Source organism: Protopterus annectens, chromosome 11.part0 (genome assembly GCF_019279795.1).
Source record: "Protopterus annectens isolate FY-2018-M chromosome 11.part0, PAN1.0, whole genome shotgun sequence".
NCBI classification, from domain to species: Eukaryota; Metazoa; Chordata; order Ceratodontiformes; family Protopteridae; genus Protopterus; species Protopterus annectens.
Window position 1 is genome coordinate 1,068,588,346 of NC_056745.1, and position 21,300 is coordinate 1,068,609,645.

Here is a 21,300-nt window from a genome sequence, read left to right on the forward strand (position 1 = left end):
GAGATAAAGCACAGCCCTACAGAAAACAGTTGCAGTGACTTCCCTCTGCCATCACCACTCACTTACCTTTTGGCAGCACCCTTAGGGGGAAAATTAGCACTTTTTGCTCAAAATTGGCAGTTAATAACCCTGGACAAGTGAGAGCTAAACATAGTACCACAGGGATACAGATTCCATTTCCATACTCTGCCAATGGCAAACGGTTGGCCAGATCTGCCAAAAAATCAATGGGCAGAGGCACAGAAACAGGTTACGTCCCTCATGGACATGAGGCTATTCAGCCAGTACCAGAACAGGAAAAAGGACAAGGTTTTTACTCAAGACTGTTCTTCGTACCCAGAAAGGACAAGGCCTGGAGGCCAATACTGGATTTATCAATTTTGAACACCTTCCTGGACATTCCAAAATATAAAATGCTAACTTTGCAGCAGCTTCTGTCCATGATGGGCAAGAATGCTTGGCTGGTGACATTAGACCTAAAAGAGGCATACCTGCATGTCCCAATAAGGGAATTGTGCAGAAGATACCTCCGTTTCAAGGCTGGCTTAATGCATTACCAATTCTCTGCACTGCCCTTTGGCTTATCTACTGCACCCAGGGTCTTTACAAAGTGCCTGGCACCAGTAATTGCTTTTTGCAGACAAAGAAGTATACAAATATATCCTTACTTGGATGACTGTCTCATTCAAGCAGAGAACAAGGACATTCTTCTTCAGCATCTGGCGTTTGTGAAAAGGCTTCTAACATGCCTAGGGTACACAATAAATGAAAAGGAATCACAACTGGTACCCTCTCAAAATATAACGTTCCTGGGTGCAAGCTTGAATACAACTGCCTAGATGGCTTTCCTCACGCCAGACAAACAAAGGCAATTGACTACTTACTTCAAACTGATGGCAACAAAAACCCAGTTATCTGCAAGACAAACTCTGCAGGCTCTGGGGTTCATGGCATCCTGCATTCTACTGATTCCATATGCAAGACTGCATATGAGGAAATGTCAATGGTACCTAAAAAGTTTATTGAGTCAACATTGTCACAGTCTGGAAACAATGATTCCTCTCATTCCCTGTTTACAACAGGAGTTTCTATGGTGGGCAAAGGCATGTCACCAAAACATGGGACGGCCCTTCATTCTACCCCCTGCCAGCCAAACCTTAACAACAGACGCATCAGATTATGCATGGGGGGGGACCACCTGGTGGGAAGATGCATTCAGGGTATATGGACCCCAAAACAAATGCATCTGCATATCAACCAAAAAGAGATGTTAGCTGTTCAAAATGCCCCGACAGCCTTCAAGGACTTACTTCATCCAGGACAACTACTGATAAAGATGGACAACACCATGGTTATGTGGTATATAAACAAGCAGGGGGGCACGCATTCATACCCCCCTTTGCAGACTAGCCATGGCACTGTTTGACTTACCAAGTACATCTATAAGCTCAATTTCTACTAGGAAAACAAAATACTCTGGCAGCCGACTTAAGCAGAAACCTTATGAATGCTAACGAGTGGAAACTAGATCCACAAGTCTTCAGCATGATAACAAAGAAATGGGGGAGCCCAGACATGGATCTGTTTGCCTCTCCTCAAAATTATCAGTTGAAAATATTCTGCACAAGGACTTATCACAGACAAGCATGGAAAGTGGACGCTGTATACTTCAGTTGGAAACACTTGTCAGTTTATGCCTTTTCTCCTCTGTCTCTTCTTCCCAAGGTCCTACTAAAAGTCAGACAAGAGAAACCAAAGATGATACTAATTGCCCCGGACTGGCCATGCCAGTACTGGTACCCAATCCTAAGGAACTTGTCTCAATACCCAGCTTGAACCTTACCTCAAAGACCTCAATTACTGTCCTAGCAAAACAATCAGATCCTGCACAATCAGCTCCAAACACTGAACCTGACAGCATGGCTGATCATGTAGTTATACAAACAACACCTCTCAGTAAAGCTGTGGTGGATGTCATTTTGGAAGCCAGAAGGCCTACTACTAGAAAATCTTATGCTGATAAATGGAAGAGATTCTGTGCCAAATATTCCTCAGATATTACTATACTTGACTGAGATGCTTGACAAAGGCCTATCTTTCTCATCAATAAAGATCCACACCTCTGCCATTTTGGCTCATTACAATACAGAGCCACCAATCTTTTCTCATCCTTTACTAAAGCAGTATCTTAGAGGAGCCAAAAGTGTAAGGCCTCCCAGAAGATCACCAATACCTACATGGGACCACAATTATGTGTTGGAAAAGCTCACCCTGCCTCCATTTGAACCAGCTGCTACTGCAGATCTAAAGTTCTTATCATGGAAAACAGCTCTGCTCCTAGCAATTACCTCAGCAAGAAGAGTCTCAGAGCTACAGGCCCTCATGACTGTGGAGCCTTTTATCATATTTTACCCAGACAGGGTATCTCTGAGGACCGATCCTTCATTTATGCCTAAGTTGGTTTCCAGTGTGGCTCTTAACCAAACTATTCATCTGCCAACCTTTTATCCAAATCCGCAGAACAAGGGGGAGAGGATTCTGCATTCATTGGACGTACACAGACAGCTAAGATTCTACTTAAGCAGGACTACAGCTCTAAGAAAAACTGAGCAGTTACTAGTGACATATGCTGCAGGATCAGAAGGAAAGGCTATTTTAAAGCAGACTATTTCAAAGTGGATAAGCCACTGCATTCGTTTCTGCTACTTACATCATGGCAAACCTGTGCCCAAGGGCATTATGTCTCATTCCACCAGAGCTGCAGCTACATCAGCAGCCTTTCTCAGAGGAGTACCAACCAAAGACATTCTAGAGGCTGCTATTTGGAGTTCTGTCCACACTTTTACAAAGCATTATCATTTGCCTCTCTCTACTCTAAGTCCAGGGCAGGCTTTGCCACTGCAGTTCTGCAGGGCCTTATAGCCGCCCCTAATGCTGTTTAGCTCCAGCCTCCCATCCATAGCTTTGGGATTCTACCCAAATGTAATGACTGCAACAGTGAAACACAAAGAACATAGTACAGTTGTGCACACTTACCGTAAATGTATATGTTCGAGTGTATTAGCTGTTGTAGTCCAGGTTACCCGCCCGCCATCCCCCTTTTATTCTGGAGTTTCCCTTTCCTTCACTATCTTCTACAACATATGTAGTGTATTTGCTTGTAGATGAAGGTAAAGTTTGTATTGTTGCATTATATATAGTTTATATATATCTATATATATATATATCTATATATCTATATATATATATATCTATATATATATATCTATATATATATATATATATATATATATATATATATATATATATATATATGTATATATATATATATATATATATATATTTGCTGCCTTTTTGGGGGCACCTGACATCTGGGGCAAGAAAGACTAGAGAAAAAAATGGTGTTGGCTGCTTGTTTTGTACCCCTGGCAGCCTGATGCCATGGGGGAGGGGACGGCGGCTGATACGGGACCCGAGACTTTGGAGTTCGGGCAGACTGGGGGCAGCCTGCCAGCAGATTGCCCAGGTGTAGTGACTGCAACAGTGAATACACTTGAACATATACATTTATGGTAAGTTTACACAACTGTACTTCTGGAACATCCTTCCATGAGGGCCTGAGGTTGAGGACTCTGGCCCATATGTTGAGGAACGAATGAAAATGACAACATCCATATGTTCTCTTGATAATGCTGCCGCTTATATACCAGTAGGCACAACTACAGAAATCTGGCTTTGTTCAATGGGTCAAACAGCAAACGTGCCATAGATGTAGGTTAACCCCCTCCCCCAAGATACATAATAGTCTTGAAATTAGTCTTTGCAGAAGTTCTGAAATTGACAACATATTATCAATAATATGGAAGGTATCTTTAAGGAAGGTACTGGAATAGCCATTATTGATTCACTTATATGCAACTTGTGCACATTTTTAACTGCAAACTTTATCATCTGTGTAGTTTGTCACATTGGATAATATAAAAGCAAGCAATACCTATAATAATTTCTCATTACATGTATGACTATTACAGAACAACATTTGGTGTAGTTCTACTACAAATGTACTTGACCGCAAAGTTTGCAGTAAGCTTCAGAGTAACTATAGGTAAGAGATTAAAATACATCTTAAGTCTTGCATTTACAAAGATTGCCATTTACAATGGAACTTGGCTGCTTCTCTTGCACTTTTGTTATGCATGGCTCAAGTTGGCCAGATCTTCTCTGCAGGCCATCATACTGGAGTCCTGCACTGTTGTTCATTGGTAGGGTTTTTGGTCATGGTAGGCAGTTCATCCCCAGGCTGTCCATATGTTTCTTTAAGTGGACCCATACTCATTTAAACCTGGCCCAGTATGATGTCTATCAGAGGAAGGTTAAGGTCTTGGTCTCACACCAGCAGGAGTCTTACCTTGAAGAACTGAGAGTGTTTAATTTTTCGTGCCAAGATATAGTCAGAGTGAAGAGCTGGGTATGAAACTGAAATTCCTAGGGTATGAACCATACTCATTACAATGTAATGTTATCCAGTCAGGTAGTTAACACCCTGTGCTGACGCACTCAACTCAGAAATGCAGGTGCATACAGAGCCCACCTGCACATGCTTCTGCTTTCTGTCTGAAGAAGCAGGTAGAAGTGTGACTGCACTTGCTGTGACTTGTTTGCAGTGATGTTAAGGTTTGTAAGTTCATAGGTGTGTACTAGTCTAATGGCCCTGGAGCCTTTACAGGCCTAGCCCATTGAAGTGCCCTGGCATCGTGCCGCCTGACATTAGTTCCCAGTGCCTCTATCAAGTAGAGCCACTGTAGTGATCCCCAGGGTAAACTTTATGTTTTTCATCCACTCGTCAAGATCTGTTAGAGGGACACTGAGGTGCTCTGCTTGACATGTATGGGTAATCTATTCCAGAGCATGGGGCAGTCTCTGGGTTATGAACCTGTCCCGCCAGCATGTTCTGTTGATTGTGGTAATGAGGTTGAGGTCTCTGGTGCATGTGGTGCAGAGGGATTTGGATTTCTTCAGATGTAGCACTTCTAACAGAGCTGTGTCAGACATGGCTTTGTAAGTCAAGCAGAGATCACCTTTTAGTAGATGATATGAGACAGAGAATAGCTGGAGTTTTTTGAGTCTGTCCATGTAGGACATGTGTTTTAGGCCCAGGGTCCTCTTTGTGAGGTACTTTTGTGTTCTTTCCAGCTGTTGCATGTGTCTAGTGAGGTACATGCCAAATGGGGCATTGTACTCTTTGATTGGCCTAATGAGGGAAGATTAGAGAGAGATGACCTCTTGTTTTCCTGGATGCAAAATCCTTGGTAATGAGATATGCCACATAGAAGGACTTTCTGACCACAGTAGCAATGTGGTGGTCGAAGGAGAGGTTGCTGTCAACCTGTGTTCCCAGATCTCTTATAATGCCTTCAATGTTCAGTGGGTTCCCATCGATGTGGTAGTTACTGGGAACTGAGTTTTTCCCAAAGGGGATGACGCATTGTTTGGCATTAAGCTTAAGGCCATGGTTTCGACACTAGTCATTGGTCTCAGTGAGGCCTTTCTGTAGGATGTCTACATCATTTGGGTAGTTAATAATGGCTCCTAGCTTGCAGCCATCTGCAAACTTGGTCAGCCAGAGTCCCTTCCTGTTGGCCTGGACTTCTGAGAAGTAGATGCCAAACAGGAGAGGACCCAGGACCAATCCCTCTGGGACTCCACTCGTGACTGGTCGGCAGTCTGACTTGGAGTCCGCTACTTTCACACTGTGGGTTCTGTGAGCCAATTTGCAACCCACCAAGTGATATAGTGGTTGATGCCTAGTCTGGTGAGTTTATCAATAATTCCTGCATGGGGAATGGTATCAAAGGCCTTGGCCAGATCATTTTAGGTTGTATGAACTGCTTTGCCTTCATCCACAGCTCTGGTGACTGACTCAAAGAAGCCAACCAGTTTGAGCAGACATGATCTACCTTTCACAAAACCAAATTGCATGGGATCTAGAGTTTGGAGCTTCCCTATATCCTTGTTAATTAGGTCCATGATGATGCGCTCCATAGCCTTACATGTCAGACTTGTCGGGCTAATGGGGTGATAATTCCCAGGGTCTGTAGTTGCTCCCCCTTTATGGAGAGGGATGAATGTAGCAGTGTGCTATTTGGTAGGGACAAAGCCTGACGTGAGGCTGTGATTGAACAGGGCACACAGATGTGGTGCCAGTTCACTTTGTAGTTCATGTAGAACACATCCAGGGATATTGTCGGGTCCCACAGACGCCGTATTCTTGGCCTTGGACAATGCAGCTTTAACGTGTGCTGCAGTAATGCTGGGTGTCTGCCATTCCTCCGGTATTGTGATTGTTCCTTTGGGGGGGGGGTAAAGTTGGAACTGAATTTGTCAGCCAGTATGTTGGCAATATCTGTTGGCTCAGTATAGGAGGGGGGTACCATTGTACAGCAACTCTGAGCAAACCTGGGTATTGCTGTGGAGATTCTTGATATAACTTTAGAAGGCTTTGTGGTTGTTAATGTCTGCCACAGTTCTGCCTTCATAGCTGGCTTTAGAGGTTTTTATGAAGGATCTCAACTTTTTGCTGAGGCTAATAAGGGAGTTTTTCCAGTCTTGGGACTTCCTTTTTCTGCAACAGTTTCTTTCTTCTGTTGTAGAGTTCATTAATGGCAGGGGACCACCAGATTGGCTTCCTCTTTTTGGAGGAGAGCATCTTGGTTCTTTTGGCTATGACTAGTTTCATGCATTTATCTACGTGTTTGCACAGTGCATCAGTGTATGATTCAGCAGTCATGCATCTATTTTTTATTGACATGGGTGCCGTTAAGTTAGCCACCTCTGTTTTTAGGAGCCCAATGTCAGCTTTGAAGAAGTTTTTCATGGTGGTTACCTTTGTGGGGGGTGTGGGTGAGAAGTGGATTTCCATGGTGATTAGTTTGTGGTCGGATCTAACCAGGGAGGAATTGACTATTGGAGTAGAGCAATGGTTGCCCATGTTAGTAATAACCAGGTCAAGGATGTTGCTTCCTCTAGTGGGGGTAAGAATGAGCTTATTGGGCATTGGAATTGATAAATTCCAGGAAGTGTTGGACCAGTGTATTGGTGCATGATTAGTTTTCCCAGTTGATGGAGGGGTAGTTTGAAGTCATCTAGTATGAGAGTGTTGGGTTGGACCCTAATAGTTCCCAGGGTGCTTAGGAACATGGAGTGAGTGTCTTGGGGCATGGTTGGAGACCTATAGCAGGTATGACTTGAATCGCCATCTTATCCAATGTTAGTTGTACCTGATGTATCTCAGATGCGTTATGCTGGGTAACTAGTCTGGAGGTGTGCATATCCTTTATGAATTTGGAGACACCACCACCTTTGTAACTTCCGTCCATGTTCTGGGGCTGAAAGGTATGGATTAAGTTATAGCCTAGTAGCACAGGGGTGCTTTCTGCTGCTTTAAACCAGGTCACCATTGCAACACAGATGTCGATGTTCTCCGTTTTGAAGAGTGCTTCAAGCAATTGCATTTTGAGATTTAGACTTCTAGCACTGAGCAGCATGACACTCAGATTGCATTTTTATTTATAGCTGTTATGGTGGTAATTTGGTGTTTGGAACATTGCCTAAAAAAGGCACTATAGGGGTGGCAAGAGCCTTAGCCAGTATTGGGAAATGAATTATAGCCTGGTAATACAGGGGTGCTCTCTGGAGCCTTGAACCAGGTCTCCGTCACTGCAAAGATGTTGATGTTCTCCATCTTAACGAGTGCCTCAAGTGAGTGCATTTTGAGGTTTATACTTCTAGCGTTAAGTAACTTTACCATCAGATTTTGCTTGCTGTACCTGTTACGGTGGTGAATTTGCCATTTGAATCTTTCCAAAAAAAGTCACTATAGAGGTGGCAAGAGCCTTAGCCAGTGTCCGGAAACTCAGGGGGTGACAGATGCAGGCCATCTCTGGCAAAATATCTGGGTCTGTCAATGTCATCCCAAGCAGACAGATACTGGATCTCCTTAGAATGACACCAGAAACTTAGCCAGTTGTTGAACTCAATCATTTTCCTCTTGTACTGCGGTATCATTCTGGGTGACGGTAGGATGCTGCTCAGGGCTAGGGTCATACCTGCCTGGGCCACATAATCTGAGAGCTCCTCCATGTTTCTTTTAATGTAGTCCAGGGAGGTGTGTCTGAGGTCATTCACACCCACATGGAGAGTGACTGACAGAGTCATACTTGTACTTGTTGTGGAGTGACCTGAGTGTGTGTGTTGTCGGATTCTGGCACCTGATAGACAGCTGACTGTTACCTTCTCCTTATTCAACCTAGTGAGTGGGACATCAGTGTGCCTCACTATCTAGTCACCTATGATTAGTGTATTGGGCAAGCTGCTTTGCCTTAGGGGCTTAGGTTGAGAGGCACACTGTGCAGGTGAGCTGTGTGTCTTGTTATTTGTGTTGTGTTGTGTTGTTCGAGTGCATTTCTGCCTTAGAGGTCTCTGCTGTTTGGGTAAATTTCTGTTGAGAGCCTCCACGAAGGCGGGTGTGTGGTTGTGTTTTTTATGTGAGAGCTGTGATGGTGGGTGTTCTGGAATGTTGTTGCATGTGGTGTGGTGCAGGTATTGACCTTCTCCTCTTGACCAGCTATTTCGGTCTTGGCTTTAGAGTGCATGGCTTCCACTTTGGATATACAAGTGCATCTCTCACAAGTCTGAGTGTTGGGAGGTAAGAGGAGAGAGTTATCTGTGTACATGACGCAGTTGCTACACTGCCTCAGAATGCCCAAGTTCACCAGGTTAATAGGAGAAAGCACAGGGAACTGACCTTTAGACATAGGTTCATAGGTTGTACTAGGCTATCGGCCCTAGGGCCTATGCAAGCCTAGCCATAACAATTCCCTGGATATTTCTTCCCACAATATTTACTTCTCTGGACCCCTGTCTAGCAGGGCGACTGACATGATCCCCGGGGTGAATTTCCTATCTCTCATCCAATCATCAAGGTCCCTTTTGAAGAGGGCCAATGAGGCGCTCTGCTTGACATGTATGGGCAGTCTATTCCAGAGTATGGGGAGTCTCTGGATCAGGAACCTAGCCCTCCAGCATGTTTTGTTCATTGTGATGACAAGGTTTAGATCCCTGGAGCGTGTGGCTCTGATGGATTGGGATTTCTTTAAGTGGAGCATGTTCAACAGCTCAGGGTTTAGCATGGCTTTGTATGTTAAGCAGAGAATGCCTCTGAGTAGACGATATGCCATAGAGTATAGCTGGAGTTTTTTTAGACGGTCAGCATATGGCATCTGCTTTAGGCCTGTGATTCTTTTAGTGAAGTATTTCTGTGGCCTTCCAAGCTGTTGCAGATGTCTTGTGAGGTACATACCAAACTGGGAATTATACTCTATAATGGGTCTAATGAGGGATGAGTACAGTGGGACAATGACATCCTTTTTTCTGGATGGAAAAGCCCTTAGTGATGAGGTGTGCCACATAGAAGGATTTCCTGACTGTTGTGGTGATGTGGTTATCGAACGTGAGACCACTGTCCACCTGTGTCCCCAAGTCTCTCATCACACTTTCGATGTTTAGTGTCCTGCCACCTATGTGGTAATTCATGGGTACATGTTTTTTTCCAAAGGGGATGACTGTACATTTCTTGGCATTAAGCTTGAGCCCATGGCTCTGGCACCAGGCATCTGTTTCTGTAAGGCCCTTTTATAGAATATCCATATCATTTGGGGATACAATAATTGGTCCCAGTTTGCAGTCATCTGCGACCTTTGTTAGCCAGAGTCCCTTAGTGTTGGCCTGTACTTCAGAGAAGTAGATGCCAAACAAGAGTGGTCCCAGGACTGAACCCTGAGGTACTCCACTTGTCACTTGTCTGGAGCTGGATTTGGAGTCGGCTACTTTTACAGTGTAGGTCCTGTCAGTAAGCCAGTTGGCAACCCATCGAGTGACGTAGGGATTTATGCTTAGTAAGTTTATCTATGATTCCAGAGTGGGGAATGGTGTTGAAGGTTTTGGTGAGGTCCAGATAGGCTGTGTGGACCACCTTACCCTTGTCCACAGCTCTGCAGACTGATTCGAAGAAGTCAATCAGATTCAGGAGATGAGATCGGCCCTTCACAAACACAAACTGGGTGGGGTCTAGTGTTTGAAGGTTGCCAATGTCTTTGTTTATAAGTTCCATGATAATGCATTCCATGCCCTTGCAGATCAGACTTGTCAGACTGATGGGACGGTAGTTCCCGGGATCCAAGGTGGATCCTCCCTTGTGGAGCAGGATAACTGTAGCTGTGCGCCACTCGGGCACAAAGCCTGAGGTGAGGCTATGATTAAACATGACACTTAGGTGAGGTGCCAGTTCATTTTGTAGTTCATGTAGTACACAGCCTGGGATGTCATTTAGTCCCATGGATGCTGTATTCTTAGCTTTTGAGAGTGTGGTTTCTACCTGTGTGGCTGTGATTACTGGAATTTGGCAATATTTTGGTATTGAGATGGGCCCTTTAGGGGGTGAGAGAGGGGTGAAACTGGCACTAAATTGATCTGCCAGGATATTGTCAATATCCTTGGGATCAGTATATTTAATGCCATTCTGTTGTAGCTCAGAGCAGATCAAATTCTTGACGTAACTATAGAATGCCTTGTGGTTGTCTTTGGCAATTTTATTTTCGTAACTAGCTTTTGAGGGATCTCAGCTTCTTACTGAGGCTGATAAGGGAGTTTTTTGCATCCTGGGATTTTCCTCTTTTCTGCAACAGTTTCTTCCTTCTGTTGTATAGTTTGTTTATAGCAGGGGATCACCAGATTGGCTTCCTTTTTTTGGAGAAGAGCATCTTGGTTCTGTTTGGGATGGCACGATTCATGCACTAGTGGATGTGCTCATACAGTGCCTTAGTGTAGATTTCTGCAGTCGAACTTCCAGATCCCGTCTGCGTGGGTGCCGTGAAGTTTGTCACTTCTGACTTCAGTAACAGGAAGTTGGCTTTGGAGAAGTTTTTTAAGGAGGTTTCCTTACTGGGGGGTGGGGGTGGGATGTGGATGTCAAGGGTGATTTGCTTATGGTCAGATCTGACCAATGAGGGGGTGACCACTGGTGTGGAGCATCTATCTCCCATGTTGGTAATGACCAGGTCTAGGATATTGGAGCCCCTGGTGGGACAATGGATTAGTTGATCCAGGGCACTGGAATTTATGAATTCCAAGAACCGTTGGGAAAAGGAGTTGGTACCCGAGTAGTTTTCCTAGTTAATTGCAGGGTAGTTGAAATCACCCAGTATTAGTGTTTGGTTGTATTTAATATTTTCCTGTATATTTAGAAAGGTGTAGTGAGAATCTTGGGGCATGGTGGGGGATCTGTAGCAAGCTACAATTTGGATTTCAGTCTTACCCAGTGTTAGTTGCACCTGGAGAATTTCAGATGCATTGTGTTGGGCAACTAGCCTGGAGGTGTGAATATCCTTGGTGAATATGGACACTCCTCCACCCTTAGTGTTTTGGTCTTGGTTTTGTGGCTGGAAAGTGTGGTAAGAATTGTAGCCTGGTATTGCAGGGGTGCTGTCTGGAGTCTTGAACCAGGTCTCAGTTACTGCACAGATATCGATGTTCTCCATTTTTAGGAGTGCCTCGAGAGAGTGCATTTTGAGCGTTAGACTTCTAGCATTGAGTAGCATTACCTTCAGATTTTGCATGCTTGTATCTGTTATGGTGGTGGTTTTATCCTTTGAACCTTGCCTATAAAAGGCACTATAGGGGTGGCAAGAGCTTTAGCCAGTAACCTGAATCCTAGGGGTGAGAGGTGCAGACCATCTCTGGCAAAGCATCGTGGTTTATCGATCATGTCTTCCCAGGCAGACAAATGCTGGATCCCCTTTGAATGACACCAGAAGCTTAGCCAATTGTTGAAGTCAATCATTTTGTCCTTATACTGTGGTATCATTCTGGACAAAGGCAGGATGCTACTCAGGGCTAGGGTCATACCTGCCTGGGTCACACGATCCAAGAGCTCTTCCATGTCTTTTTTCATGTAGTCCAGGGAGGTACGTCTCAAGTCATTCACTCAAGCATGGACAGAGTCACAGACATGCCAGGAGTGATGGTCATTATTACTAAGTACTGGAGCTGTTTCGTTATATTTTCCTTTTACAGGAAAAAATGTGAGTCAATGTGTTAAGAGTCTGTTCAGAGCATTTCCAAACACTTGAGTAAAAACTAATACGTAGACCACAGAAATTTAAGGATGAAGTATTTAGGCAGATATTCTAAAGTTAGGAAGAAATCAGGCAGTACTTATTGAAAAATAAACAATTAGGTTTTCAAGAATGATGAAAAGAGGGGAGTCGCATGATTGGCTACTGCCTGGCTACTACTAATGCTGGTCTCAGCACAGCTTCACTCTGTTGGAATACAATACTCCTTTGCTTCTTCTCTCACCAGAAGCAAAATGTTAGCACCAATCCCAAGAAGAGAAGCAGGCCACGGCCTGTTTGGTGATCCACAGTCTTGTTCCAGATGATGCAAGGGTCTGTAGGCTTGTTGTCTTTTTCTGGTAGATGCCTTGAATAGCAACCAGACCACTCAGGTACGTTAAGCACAGACAGTCACTCTCCAGCCAGAAAGAGTCATAGTTTCAACTATTTGGAACCATCTCCCAGAGAATGTTAAAATATAGACCAACTACTGACTTTCAATGAAACTCTCAAAGACCATCTGTTTAAAGAGTAAATCTAACTGCTACAGAGGTACTGGCTAATGCAACAGCAAACTAGTTCTTAGGTTCCATTGTAATGGTGGTTCCATTTCAAAATTTGCAGGATTACTCTGTTTGATACTACTTTAGATAACAAGAGTGATGCAAATCTATTTATTCCACTCATTTTTTGTACAGCCATGCAATGTTCACAAATTGTTTCCTAGTCCACTACACAGTAGTAACATTTTACAGTACTGTGAGCTGTGCAATATATTCTACAATTCTGTATTTATAAGTTTAAATCCTCCTTATTGTATATTTAAGCATAATAATGTATGCATTCTGGTAAATACTGTTTATTGTTTTATTTTTCCACTGTCATCCATTTGCTATTTTCTGCACAAGCAATCATTGTCAAATGCCTTAATGGTAGTATTTTTTTTTTGTATTTGTATGTGTATTACTTGTCATTATCTTTGCTACTGTGGCGAGGTCATGACTGAAAATGGTCTTTGGACTAGTTCATTTAATAGGTTAATAAAGTATAAATAAATACATCTGGACATTGTGCAATACGAATTAGTACAGATGTCACAATCTCACAGGGTGTGGTTGATTCAGGGAAATGAAAATCAAGTTCATGCAAGCATCAAAATAGGGGTGGGGGGACGGCAGAATGGTTAAGGTCTTTACCTTGCAGACACAAGGTGCAGGGTTTGATTCTCACATGGGGTAATTGGCTAGGCTTAAAATGGCATGTAAAGGCAATTAGCCTAGTACTAATCTATGAACCTATGAGTTGTTCCTGCTTAAATTGATTCTTGCAGCTGTGTACTGTTCCCCAGCATAGATCAAAACTAAGCTATTCCTGTTTAAATTGACTATTGGAGCTGTGTACTGTTCCCCAGCACAGCATTGAAGAGAATTGTTATTCCTGTTTAAACTGACTCTTGGAGCTGTGTACTATTCCCCAGCATAGAGCAGAACTGAGTTAATCCTGGTTAGACTGACTCTTGGATCTATGTACTGTTCCCCAGCATACATCAGAACTAAGCTGTTCCTGTTTAAATTGACTCTTGGAGTTGTGTACTGTTCCCCAGCACAGCATTGAAAAGAAGTGTGTTATTCCTGTTTAAACTGACTCTTGGAACTGTGTACTGTTCCTCGGCATAGACCAGAACTGATGTATTCCTGTTTAAACAGACACTTTGAGCTGTGTACTGTTCCCCAGCATAGATCCAAACTGAGTTATTCCTCCTTAAACTGACTCTTGAAGCTGTGTACTGTTACCCAGCATGGAAAAGAACAGTCATTCCTTTTTAAACTGACTCTTGGAGATGTGTACTGTTCCCCAGCATAGATCAGAACTGATTTATTATTGTTTAAATTGACTCTTCGAGCTGTGCACTATTCCCCAGCATAGATCAGAACTGAGCTATTCCTGTTTAAATTGACACTTGCAGCTGTGCACTGTTCCCCAAAACTGATCAGAACTGAGTTATTCTTGCATAAACTGGCTCTTGGAGTTGTGTACTGTTCCCCAGAACTGATCAGAACTAAGTTATTCATGTTTAAACTGACTCTTGGAGCTGTGTACCATTCCCCAAAACTGATTAGAACTGAGTTATTCCTGCTTAAACTGACTCTTGGTGCTGTGTACTTTTCACCAGCACAGCTCAGAACTGATATATTCCTGTTTAAATTGATTCTTGGAGCTGTGTACTGTTCCCCAGAACTGATCAGAACTGAGCTTTTCCTGTTTAAACTGACTCTTGGAGCTGTGTACTGTTCCCCAGCACAGCACAGAAAAGAAGTCAGTTATTTCTATTTAAACTGTCTCTTGGAGCTGTGTACTGTTCCACAGCATAGATTACAACTGAGTTATTCCTGTTTAACTTGACTGTTGGAGCTGTGTACTATTCCCCAGCATAGATCGGAACTGAGTTATTCCTGTTTAAACTGACTCTTGGAGCTGTGTACTGTTCCCCAGCATAGATCGGAACTGAGTTATTCCTGTTTAAACTGACTCTTGGAGCTGTGTACTGTTCCCCAGCATAGATCAGAACTGATTTATTCCTGTTTAAACTGACTCTTGGAGTTGTGCACTGTTCCCCAGCATAGGTCAGAACTCATATATTCTTGTTTAATTTGACTCTTGGAGCTGTGTACTGTTCCCCATAACTGATGAAAACTGAGCTATTCCTGTTTAACTCACTCTTAGAGCTGTGTACTTTTCCCCACCATAGATCAGAATTTAGTTATTCCTGTTTAAACTGACTCTTGGAGCTGTGTATTGTTCCCCAGCATAGATCAGAACTGAGTTACTCCTGCTTAAACTGACATTTGGAGCTGTGTACTGCTCCCCAGAACTGATCCAAACTGAGTTATTCCTGTTTAAACTAACTCTTGGAGCTGTGTACTGTTCCCCAGAACTGATTTTTTCCTGTTTAAACTGACTCTTGGAGCTGTGTACCGTTCTCTAAAACTGATTAGAACTCAGCTATTCCTGTTTAAACTGACTCTTAGAGCAGTATATTGTTCCCCAGCACAGCACAGAAAAGAAGTGAGTTATTCTTTTTAAACTGACTCTCACCAGTATAGGTCAGAACTGAGCTATTCTTGTTTAACTTGACTCTAGGAGCTGTGAACTGTTCCGCAGAACTAATCAGAAATGATTTATTCCTGGTTAAACTAACTCTTGGAGCTGTGTACTGTTCCCCAGAACTGACCAGAACTGTGTAGGTGAAGTATGGTACCAAAACACGTAAGAACATCCAATATCCAAGAAAAACTGCTGTAACAGGAACAAAACACGTTGGCAATTCTTAAGATCAGCAAAGCAGTTTATTGGAAGTAAAAAATGAGCGCTTTCGCGTGGTCCATCCACGCTTCATCAGATAGTGTACTGTTCTCCAGCATAGATCGGAACTGAGTTATTCCTGTTTAAACTGACTCTTGGAGCTGTGGACTGTTCTCCAGCATAGATCGGAACTGAGTTATTTCTATTTAAACTGACTCTTGGAGCTGTGTACTGTTCCCCACTATAGATCAGAACTGATATATTCCTGTTTAGACCGACTCTTGGACGTGTGTACTGTCTCTCAGAATTGATCAGAACTGAGTTATTCTTGTTTAAACTGGCTCTTGGAGCTGTGTACCATTCCACAAAACTGATTAGAACTGAGTTATTCCTGCTTAAATTGACTCTTGGAGCTGTGTACTTTTCACCAGCACAGGTCAGAACTGATATATTCCTGTTTAAATTGATTCTTGGAGCTGTGTACTGTTCCCCAGAACTGATCAGAGTTGAGCTTTTCCTGTTTAAACTGACTCTTGGAGCTGTGTACTGTTCCCCAGCACAGCACAGAAGTCAGTTATTTCTATTTAAACTGACTCTTGGAGCTGTGTACTGTTCTCCAGCATAGATTACAACTGAGTTATTCCTGTTTAACTTGACTCTTGGAGCTGTGTACTGTTCCCCAGCATAGAAAAGAAAAGAGTTGTTCCTGTTTAAACTGACTCTTGGAGCTGTGTACTGTTCCCCAGCATAGATCGGAACTGAGTTATTTCTGCTTAAACTGATTCTTGGATCTGCGTACTGTTCCCCAGCTTAGATCAGAAATGAGCTATTCCTGTTTAAATTGACTCTTGGAGCTGTGTACTGTTCCCCAGATGTGATCAGAACTGAGCTATTTCTGTTTAAACTGACTCTTAGAGCTATGTACTGTTCCCCAGCGTAGATCAGAACTGAGTTAATCCTGGTTAGACTGACGCTTGGATCTATGTACTGTTCCCCAGCATAGATCAGAACTAAGCTGTTCCTGTTTAAATTGACTCTTGGAGCTGTGTACTGCTCCCCAGCAAAGATCAGAACTGAGCTATTTTTCTTTAAGCTGACTGAGCTGTGTTCTGTTCCCCAGCTTAGATCAGAACTGATTTATTCCTGTTTAAACAGACTCATCGAGCTGTGTACTTTTCACCAGCACAGGTCAGAACTGATATATTCCTGTTTAATTTGATTCTTGTAGTGGTGTACTGTTCCCCAGCATAGATCAAAAGTGAGTTATTCCTGTTTAAACTTACCCTTGGAGCTGTGCACTGTTCCCCAACATAGATCAGAACTGAGCTATTCCTGTTTAACTTGACTCTTGGAGCTGTGTACTCTTCCCCAGCACAGATCAGAACTGAAGTACTTCTAATTAAACTGACCCTTGGGATCTGTGTACTGTTCCCCAGCATTGATCACAACTAAGTTATTCCTGTTTAAATTGACTCTAGGAACTGTGTACTGTTCCCCAGTATAGATCAGAACTGAGCTAGTCCTTTTTAACTTGACTCATGGGGCTGTGTACTGTTCCCCAGAACTGAACAGAACTGATTTATTCCTGTTTAAACTGAATCTTGGAGCTATGTACTGTTCCCCAGCTTAGATCAGAACTGAGCTATTTCTGTTTAACTTGACTCTTGGGGCTGTGTACTGTTCCACAGAACTGATCAGAACTGATTTATTCCTGATTAAACTGAATATTGGAGCTATGTACTGTTCCCCAGCTTAGATCAGAACTGAGCTATTCCTGTTTAAATTGACTCTTGGAGCTGTGTACTGTTCCCCAGAACTGAAAAGAAGTGAGCTATTCCTGTTTAAACTGACTCTTGGAGCTGTGTACTGTTCCTCAGAAGTGACCAGAACTGAGCTATTTCTGTTTAGACTGACTCTTAGAGCTGTGTACTGTTCCCCAGCATAGATCAGAACTGAGTTAATCCTGGTTAGACTGACTCTTGGAGCTATGTACTGTTCCCCAACATAGATCAGAACTAAGCTATTCTTGTTTAAATGGACTCTTGGAGCTGTGTACTGTTCCTCAGCACAGCATTGAAAAGAAGTGAGTTATTCCTGTTTAAACTGACTCTTGGAACTGTCTGCTGTTCCCCAGGCATAGATCAGAACTGAGCTATTCCTGTTTAAATTGACTCTTGCAGCTGTGTACTGTTCCCCAGACTTGATCCGAACAGAGCTATTCCTGTTTAAACTGACTCTTGGAGCTGTGGACTGTTCCCCAGAACTGATCAGAACTGAGTTATTCCTGTTTACATTGACTTAGAGCTGTATACTTTTACTTGTAAGCGCTTTCATGCACAGTAATATATGCACTTCCTCAGACAAATAAACAAGTATAACAAGACACTTTATATAAGCCTTTGAATACCCAGATGACCCATTTCATAGGTAATTATTCAATTTATTAAGGAAAATTACTTGAAATAAGGGTTATCAAAAGCCAACTTCAATTCTTAAAAGACCTAGCCCTTATTTACATTGCTAAACCTACCAACTACCAATTTTTACCATTACAATATACAATATAAAAATACAAACAAATAATCACACAAAATAATATCATGTGTATTAGAATCTTAGTTTAAAAATATATCTATGTCTATTATAATTGTTTCAATGATATTTCAAATAAATATGTATAAATATATGTATGTATTTTTAAATATATATGTGTATTTTTAAATCGAATACACAATAAATATATATAAATCTACAATATTTTATAATTATTAATAACAATTAAAGCAAAAAATGTATGTATGTATATATAGTTGATAATAGTGTGTATATATTGAACATATAGTCGCAATAAAAGTAATCACAATAAGAAAATACGAGTATGGACATGTATTTTATAAAAGAAACATTTCATCTGTTTAAGGCTTTAATGTTAAGTAAACATTTTATGGAACACATGTCATTAATTCCTGGAAAAGTATAAGCATTTGTTTTTAGTTGCCAAAGAAGTTCGTGTTCCTGCAACTTTAAACACCATGCTCCCCCTCTAGGATTCCTTTGGACATTCTCAACTACATTGAATAGAAAACTGTGTGAGTTGTTTTCTTTAACGTGTTTAGCTAAGGCGTTGGACAGATTTTGTTTAGATATAGCGTATAGGTGTTCATATATACGAGTCTTCAGTAAACGCTCTGTCTTCCCAAAATAGTATGCAGCACAGTCTTTACACTTAGCAAGATAAATAACTCCTTGACTTTCACAGTTATATTTGTCATTAATATGATACTTAATACCTCGAACTGTGAAAGTGGAGCCTGTTTGAATAAACTTGCAATATTTACAACGACCACACTTAAACATCCCTTTATTAGGCTTAAAAGTTTTTGAAGGGAATTCTAATAATTGTTTTATAGTTAATCCCTTCCTATATACTATAAGAGGTTTTGAACCTAATAGAGAGTATAGATGTTTGTCTTGTATGATACATTCCCAGTTATTTTGTAATATTCCTCGTATTTGCCCTGCATTTGAATTGAATTGAGTGAGGAAACTAACGTTATAGTTGTTCATAATACTCTGATTGTTTTGAATATTGTCATCCACAGTATTTATATTTGATATTTCTGTGTTGTAAGTTGTTCCTCTAAAAATGGAACTAATAAGTCCATTTTTCCTTTTGTTGTTTACCTCCCAATAAACTGAACTAACTAATTGATTTGGATATCCTCTATTGTTGAACATTTCACACAGTTTTGAATTCACTACAGAATTGAAGTTGGCTTTTGATAACCCTTATTTCAAGTAATTTTCCTTAACAAATTGAATAATTACCTATGAAATGGGTCATCTGGGTATTCAAAGGCTTATATAAAGTGTCTTGTTATACTTGTTTATTTGTCTGAGGAAGCGCATATATTACTGTGCATGAAAGTGCTTACAAGTAAAAGGATATATTATTTCTTACCTCGACTGGCGTGATTTGTGACCTGTGCTTTTCATCTTTTATTTTTTACAAGTTTTTTGTGCGTTTTGTTTATTAGTCTCATGGCTGAAGGGAGCAGAGGTTCACAATTGCAGTCGCAAGGTTTGTTTGGTTCTAATCTTTCACCTAATAGAACCAATGAAGACACTGATGCTATCGGTTACTTGACGGCATTAATTCAACAACTTACACAACGTGTGGAAGATTTAGCGTCTAAAGTGGAGACCAAAAGTTCCAGCAGTATACCGGTAGTTCGTCCTAAAACAGGGTCAATTTTTTCAACTTTACCGATTCCTGTATCCCAACCGGACAACATTTCTCCAACTACTTCTTCAAGTGTAGCCAGCACTAACAGTACTACGATAAGTAGTATACCACCTGGACAGGGTGGACGTCAAAATATACACACTGTTGAACGCGTTAATGAATCTACAAATGGACAAACAAATTTAACGCGTTCTAATGACTTGCCTGGCTTAGAAGATTTTTTTTAATACACCTGATATTAATTTTAATTCAGCAAACAATAGATGTTTGATGAATGAAACAGACTTACAAGATGTGTCTTGCAATATAGTCGCTAATCTTAGGCAATTTGATTCTACCTTGCTTAAGTTTAAAAAGTTGCAGGTTGAAATTTTATACTTCCGCGAATGCTTAAAACTAAAGATTGTGCCAAAGGGATTACGCCAGTGGAAATACCCATCTGGCACAATTAAACAATCTGAATTCCACCTACAATTGATAGATCATTTCAACCAGCAAGGTTTTAAGTTTCTGGACTTATTAATCAATGAATATGTTAAGCAAACGGCTGCATTGAAAGAAAAATTATCGGCTTTGGACAGAACTATTAAATCAGATCCTGAATTTCCTAGGTATGAATATGATTACATAAGGATCTTCTCAAGTATAACAGCCTTGATTAACAAAATAAGCGAAACCAAGAAGAGGAAGATCTATAGGGATAAGGTGGCCTATGAGAAAGGAGCCGCTTACCCGGATCCCCCTGCAATTAACAACCAACGTGGTACCATCGCATCAGCATTCGAATCTAGTGTGACACTAGGAACGGACGCACATCCTACAGCAGAAGATGACTTGGATACCTTTTTGGAAACTGACAATAGTGTTCTTTCTCATAACGAACAACTTCCCCAACATCTTAGGCGCAGTGAGCGCATTAACAGCAACAATAAAAAGAAACAAAATCAACAACGAAACCAGAATACTAACAACCAAGATTATCAACAGGGTTTTCAGCGTGGTCATCCCAATGTTCAGAAGAAAACGAACTGGAACCGCAAAGGCCACAACAAGTTTACATTCAACAAACGGAAGAGGTGATGTTTGACAACGCACTTCCGAGAATTCTTATGAGTAAGAGCAATGACTTTAAAATATATAATTTTACAGGTTATGAAATAAGTCCAGATTTTGTTGAATTGTTAGCTAAGGGATTTACATTTGTATTACCTTTAAAGTTTAACCTTGCTAAAGTCCTTTGCGATTTAAAATTGTTTTTGCGTAAATTAAATTTGAAGATGTTATTTGGTGAAAAAGATGGTACTCAACAATCTAAGGAATATGTAGCAAGTGTTTTCAATCCCCCTTTAGATCAAAATTTAATGATTTTCGAAAAAATAACCGAAATTCACTTAAGGGGTTTGTACAATGAAAGTAGAATGAGTAAACCACTATCTACAAGTGAACTTGATTTAATCACCTTTGCAAAAGTACATCAGATACGAGTAATGAAGCCCGATAAGGGCGGGGGAGCCGTTTTAATGCATGAAGCAGATTATGTTGAAAAAATGTATGACTTGTTATCTTCTAAGGAATACACAA